Below are 7,552 nucleotides of genomic sequence, written 5' to 3'. Positions count from 1 at the left end.
GCACACATTCTCATCCTGTCGTATCTGTGTGTGTGCGCGCGTGTGTGTGTGTGTGTGCGTGTGTGTGTGTGTGTGTGTGTGTGTCTGTGCGTGCGCACGTGTCGCCCCTCCCCGCCTCACTCTTCCTCCCGGCCAGCACTCTGAGAGCAGGTCCAGCAGGACGACGGCGGCCTGCCATCTGTGCAGGTATCCTGCATGCAAGCCTTCACCGTTTGTGTGCGCGCGCGCGCGCGTGCGTGTGTGTGTGTGTGTGTGTGTGTGTGTAATCGTAACATTTCTCCCAGAATTTGCATTTCATTTTACACTTTGTGCTTGATATTTTAGATTCATTATACTGATACTGTATGTTTTATTTTTAGTTTCTCAGTATATTGAACTTCTTATATTCATTTTATTGTTATGAAAATATTGTTTTGTCATTACATCGGTTATTTTTTTTTTACGTTAAATGTAGCATGTATGACAAAATGTGTGTTTTATAATTAGTATTTTATTGTCATTGATTGATTTCATTGTATGATTTTGTATGATGTATTTTTCAAATACCTTTTGAATAAAGTTGAGTTAAGACTTATGTATCATTATTATTTTTTCTATATTTGTTGTGGAAGCGCTATACAAATAAATATTGTATCTATGGGGGGGGCCCAGTGGTCGAGTGGTTAGCACGTCGACCTCACAGTGCAGAGGTGCAGGGTTTGATTCCAGCTCCGACCTGCGTGTGTGGAGTTTGCATGTTCTCCCCGTGCCTGCGTGGGTTTTCTCCGGGTACTCCGGTTTGCTCCCACATTCCAAAAACATGCATGGCAGGCTGATTGGACACTCGAAATTGTCCCTAGGTGTGATTGTGAGCGCGAATGGTTGTTCGTCTTTGTGTTCCCTGCGATTGGCTGGCGACCAGTTCAGGGTGCCCCCCCCCCCCTCGCCTACTACCCATGCCCCACGACCCTCGTGAGGATAAGCGGACTCAAAAATGTGTGGGTTATATTGTATCTATTTGACGATACACTTGTTCTGGCATACAGATTTATATTGATTATTTGAATGAATGATTACATTTCAGATTGGCTACCGCTCCACAAACCTCCATTTTTTTTACGAGACAAATTCTATAATTTGTTTTACTGTTATTAAATTTGACATTTTGTTTTACATTTGTTATGGTGTGCCTTGTTATTTTTTTTACACGGGTACTCTATATGAATTTTGTTTTTTGCAGTGCTGTAGAAAATGGTTTTTGTGTGCGTGCGCGTGCGTATATTTTGTTCTGGTTTTATTTTCTTCATTCATTTGATACTGTATCTGACAATATTGTCGGAAAAAAAAACGTTCCCACTGTCCACAGGCCTGTGCGCCATTCCAACTTGAGCAGCAACCATGTCGGAGGTTTGCAGCGCCGCAGTCTGACGTTTCCGAGGTCAATCGATAATGCGGTTTCATTTAAATAAACATTCACGCGGCTCCCTCTAATTAATGGAAGCTCATCTGCAATTTGTCAGCGCGTTCTTTTGACGTCGCGATGAAGATTTCCTTTTCCGCCAAATGAGCCCCCCTCTCCCCTCCCCCTCTCGATTAGCGGCGCATTCTGGCGGCTGCCGCCGACCGCCGACCCCCCCCCCCCCCCCCCGCCCCCTCGCCGCCCGCTACCCGTGTCGACGTTTGCGCATCGAGAGGCACGCTCGAGCGTCGCCAGATTAAAATCGTTCACCGCGCAGCAAGGACAATGAGAGCGCCCGTAAAACGGATGCGGAGGAACATGAAAAATAGCAAAGGGAGCGTCCGGAATATCTGATGTATCTAATCTACATACAAGCAAACTGATCAAATGCTTGGACAATTTCTCAGGTCGTCTATCAAACGCAACACGACAGGAACAGGGACGGGGGGTGGGGAGGGTTCACGCCCGGGAGCGCTAATGCTAAGCGCTAGTCAACGGCGAGGACGAAAATGTGACGATGCGCACACCGTCGCAGCGGCAGCTCGTGACCCAATTTCACACGGATACATAATTCAGCCAGCTTCCCAGAGAGAAAGTATTTTGCTAAACTTACTCGCCGCAGACCGCCATTTCGACGGACGCCGCTCGGCGAGGCGACCTCAATAAGTCAAGTCCGTTGACGCGCAACGCGCCGTGATATGGTTTAAAGATTAAAAGATGGTTGAACGAAAGGACCCGACCCAAATGTCAGATTGAAAACAGATCAAAACGTGTTTCAGTTGGAGTTTGCTTTCGGCCGGGTCGTCAAGATTCCCCCCCCCGTACTCCGCCCAGAAAAATGTTTATTCTTCACAATCTAGCATCACCCATTTGTCAAGTATGCAAAATGGACCAAAACTGGCTGCTTTAAACCAAAACAGCAGACTTCCCGTGTCTTTTGCGGAATGTTTTTGTTTTTGTTTTTTTTGTGGGTCTACTCATGACAGACATGTCGACCAAATGTCATATTGTGAGGTCAAACTGTCTTTAGGTTCTGGATTTTGAAAAAAAATATATGGTCCATAACAATTCTCAATAAACGCTCTGGCCACAAGCGAAAAAATGGAAACTCAAATTCTTCTCAATGTAGCATTTCTTTCTCATCCACATAGTATTACATGGTTTCGAATGTGTTGCAAGTGGGCAAAAAACAAAAAAAACAAAAACTGGACCCCTGAAAATCGCTTGAGCAACTACTTTAAAACTCATTCAGTACCAGACAAATTCTAGACCAAGTCTGAAAAGACGTTTAAAAACGTCTTTGGGAGTGAATGAGTTAAATGGAAATGGTTTATTTTTGAAGGACGCTAAAATCAGCGCTTCTTACCAAAATGGCAGACTTTGAATCTTCAGTTTTGGGGATATTTTCTCAGGGGCCGTGGTCACACGTCATCTACAAAAATCATTATGCCTGTTTCAGTTCTTCCAAATACAATCAATTTGGTCACGATTACAACCATCGAATAAGGCGCTTCCATACAAATGGATATCGACCCACTTTTAAACAGCCGTAATTACATCCTAGTGGCACGTGAAATTTGCCAGTCGAAACCAACAGTAGCCATTATCTGGATCGCCCTTACCGCCGCGAAGAATGCATCGATAAGCGCGTGAAGCGTCCTGGCATTTGCGTGATTACACACGACTCAATGGAAGTATCACGCGGGAAAGAAAAAAACACTTTTAGCCGGTTAGCGTGAGGAACTAACAACGGATTAAAGCGTCGTAACGAGGAGAGCCGTGTCCTTATTTGGGACACCTGAAATGGGCCAGAGGCAGAAGAGCACTGGGAGGCTGCAAGGGGAAGTCAGGGGGCCTGAAGTGTGCTATCATAGGCGTCTCTTGTGCCTGCCTGCTTTATTTGCGGCAGTCAGGTTAATGAGTCCACCAGCCCACTTGATGGTGAGAGGCCTACCACAAAGAGCCGCCTCATTAGCGCTCGCCTGGCACGCCGCGCCCAGACAAAAGCCGCATTCACGCTCGCTGAATGCCTTCACGCCGCTCAATGCCGCCAGCCGCACGTGGTCGTGGTGGTGGTGGAGTGTGGGGGTGGGGGCCATGCCAGGACATGCCCCGCACTCCACCATCCACCCCGCGCGCGTCCTGGACACTGTCCAGCCATGCCACGAGCCCTCTGCACACATGAGGGGCTGATAGTCTCAAACCAGGGGAGAGTGCGCACACAAACACACACTCACATTAAAAGTACACTGTACATTACATACAGTATGGGGCCAAGGTGGGGCACAACATTCTGACGTCACTGCAGCCATCAAGGCTTTATTTCTGCGCATGCAAAACTTCCGACGTTCCGTGCCGTTAACTTCCGGTTCTGTTTTATGTCTTGTCAAACGTCTGAAATTTTGAAGGTAAGTTTGCTCACATTGGTTGCTAGCTGGCTAGCATGCTAACTGGGTGGGTGATTCGTCCGTAATACCAAAGACCACTTATTTACCACGATTTGGAATTTTATTATTATTATTGTATTTTTTTTTTTGTCTTGTACGAAATCTGTCGTTCTGCATAGTTTTTCATGTGACATCATTTAATCCAAATTATTTTGTGGACCACCAAGCTGCGACCGCAAGCGCAGTTTGACATGCATGCTCTCCAGGCATCACATGGTACGATGCGGCTCATGATTGATGCATGGGCAAAAAGCAATGGTTCAGCACCTCCCCATCAGGGAAAAAAAAAATAAAGAAATAAACCCACTCCATTTCTCCTGAGTGGCGTAAGGGTCAGGAGATGTTAAATATTTCCTTCATAGGCACTTGTCTATTTTTAGCAAACAGCTGAGCTGACTGCAGTGATGTCAGCGGCGGTGCTGATGGAATGCTTTGTCGCGTATGCCGCAAATGTGGATTGAAGGGGGGCTGCGCAGGGTAGGAGACGCAGGAGCCGAAATGCCCGCCAGTCGCACGACACCGGAGTTGCTCAAGGTAGCCGTTAGCATCAAAGCTAACCGAAAAACATGGAGGTATGTACAGTATTTATAGTAAGCCTCCAGGGTTGTTCCCCGTTCCCCTAAAAGAGCAAGGTTGCCCGGCAACCGCTCGTGTTGCCATGGAGACGCACGTGTCGGCGTTAGCTCAGAGGCATTGACGCCGCGCGCGGCGCGCTCTCATTCCGACGCTCGGCGAGTCAGACTAAACATACGGCGCTCCATCACCCCGCGGTGTTCGATGCACTCGTGGCAATGGAAGTGTGCACGAGCACACTCTGGTTCACCGCGTCCCAACGCTGCATGACGGCAGCGTATCCTGCTGGACTGCAGTTCAGCGAGCATCAAATAAATAACTATATATATCTTTTTTTAAGCACATGCGGCTTATCTTACTGCGAAACAAAGAGCATCGGGTTAAAAACGACATGGGAAGAGAACTTTGTAAAAAGAATTTGGATTCAATCGCAACGATGAGCGGGCGGAAGAGAGAGAGAGAATATATATTTATTTTTTTGGGGTGGTCACTTTTGGGTAACACTAATTTAATGTGACACGTTGTGATCCGTGACATCAAGCAAGACGCCGCAACATACAGTCAAACCTCGGTTTTCGAACGTCTCTGTTCTCAACCAAATCGGTTTTCGACCAGAAAATTCAAGATTTTTACACCCGAAAAGCGGTTTTCGACCAAAAGCCGAATACGGCACTTGACTCCTCTCGGCTCCCCTTGCACGAGGAAGTGACGCTTCCTCGTGCAGCGTTCATTGTGAGCAGACGTGTTGGTTGTGATTTACGCAAATCTGACTGTTTTTACGTTATTTCTGCATAGTGTATCAAGCCCCTAATCATAGGCGAATAAAAAAGCTTCGGATTTCGAACAAATCGCTTTTCCAACAGCCTCCTGGAATGGATTCTGATCGAAAAACGAGGTATGACTGTATTTCAGTTTTCATTATTTGGAATAGGACCAAAAAAAAAAAATATTGAGTGACAGTCTGCTCGATACCAAGCACTGCATTTCCTGCAAAACAATCATTCCGGCAGGTATGAGAACAGCAGTTTTCTCTGCCAGCTTTCTATCATGAACGGAAGACATTGCGACTTAAAAAAAAACAAAACAGCAACAACACAGCAAGAGCCCCTGTTGACCCCCATTCCAAAAAGGGACGGAAAAACATTTTCAAAACGTGCTGATTGGGTAAGTCAGAAATCCGCTGGGGCATTCGGAAGGGTGGCGAACAAAAATTATCGGGGTTGCATAACCAAACCAACGTTGCAAACCAACGCAGCACACCACAGATTTTGGGATTTGCCATCGTAATTACTGACCAGTGCTAATCTCGTCTCATTAAATCGGCTCTACCCCTCAGGTCACGATTAGTACTCGGAATAACTTTTGGCAGACATCCGACCATCGATAATTTGCTCACTCACGGAAGGAAGGTGCTCAAACTAGGCCTGATTATCGATATGTGTGCATACCTCACCGCGCTTCTAACTTTTCGGCCAGCACGTTACACAATCGACTGAAAATCTGCATGTCTGGGATCTCTGGATGTTGCTCCGGCTTGACATTTTGCATCACAGAGAGGAAGAGGAGGTGGTGAACCAAGTGCCCGATATGCACGTATGACCTCGGCTAATGTCGGGGGAGGGGGCGTATTATTCTGCTTCAACCACATAAACAAAACAAGAGGTACTCACTTACAGCGGATCCCCATGGGCTAGCTAAGACAAGACAAGTGACTTTGAACTAAGCGGGATGACGAATTCAGTGAGACGTCTCAATTCATCTCAGCTCATCAGTACGGCACTAATAGGAGTTGTTCTGCACAGAGGATAAAGAACACAGCTGACACTAATTAAACTTAGCAATAGCCGAGTGGACTGAAAGGCTAATTTACGTAGCTGTTTCAAATACACTTGTTAACTTGATAATAAACAATACATAAAAAGAATAATCATAAATATTATGGAAATTGCATTTAAATGCACGCATGATTGGAGAAACTATCAATTGTTGTTGTATTTAAATAGAGAGCCAAATTTTCCAGCGAGGTAGGAGCAATAGTTGCCTGCTTGGGAGGGTGCTGGCCAAACACGGATGACCTGGTTGTGTTTGCACGCAACCACTACATCAAAAGCATCACTCCTGACAGTTTGGGCATTGCACTCCCTGGCTCAGATGCATCGAGTCGTCATTTGTCCAGCGCAAGAACTCACATACGTGTTTTTTTTTTTTTGTAGAGTAGTACCCAAACACATTTTTGCAACAATACCTTCCAGGAGGGAACAACCACAAATGATGTGCTGAAATGCATGCATTTGGTGATTTGGAATTATAAGACACGATCAATGAATGTTATTTTTACCTCATTGTGTCTATGGCGACATCCAAAATAGAGGAATTCCTCGTGTGTGTGTGTGTGTGTGTGTGTGTGTGTGTGTGTGTGTGTGTGTGTGTGTGTGTGTTTATTGTTCCACTCCCAAACAATGCACACATGAATGGCACCAGGGCCCTTTTGCATGGGTGCGGGTCAGCGGGCATGCCATTCGGGGTCCCCATGAAAACCCCCCCGCCCCCTTACTATCCTTCCTCACAATAAGCCGAACAATGGGGTCACCCTCCCTTTGTCACTTGCTCACTCGCGCGCACGAACACACTCCACCATTTGAGGGAGGGGGAGAAAAAAAACAGTTCATAATCTAATATATACAGTATATACACACACACACACACATACATGCAAGCGCACACACATTCAGTATGTTTTCTCAATCTCATAAAAAAAAAAAAAAGGCATTTGAACAAGTTTTGATACCCACTATAGGTTAGCATTTGTGGTTGCGGAGAGTGACGTCACCGACATAAATAAATCAATAAAATAAGTGTTATGGTGGGATTTAATCCATTCAGACTTTCCTTGGCTTTGCGCAAAAACCTGCTCAAGAAGTACAAACAAAAACATTTCTGAAGTTAAAATAGCACCCCATAAAATTGGATTTTGCTGATCGTTCGGGTGCGCCCGCCTTGGCCAGCTGAGGGCAGTATAAGGCAGAGCTATGGACACACTGTGCTGTTAATTCCTCTTTTTAGTTTCTCAGTACGACACAAATATTAGTTTGCA

This window comes from Hippocampus guttulatus, chromosome 21 (assembly GCF_054856545.1).
Source record: "Hippocampus guttulatus isolate MCC_2025c chromosome 21, RoL_Hgut_1.0, whole genome shotgun sequence".
Taxonomy (NCBI): Eukaryota; Metazoa; Chordata; class Actinopteri; order Syngnathiformes; family Syngnathidae; genus Hippocampus; species Hippocampus guttulatus.
Note: the sequence above shows the minus strand (reverse complement) of the source record.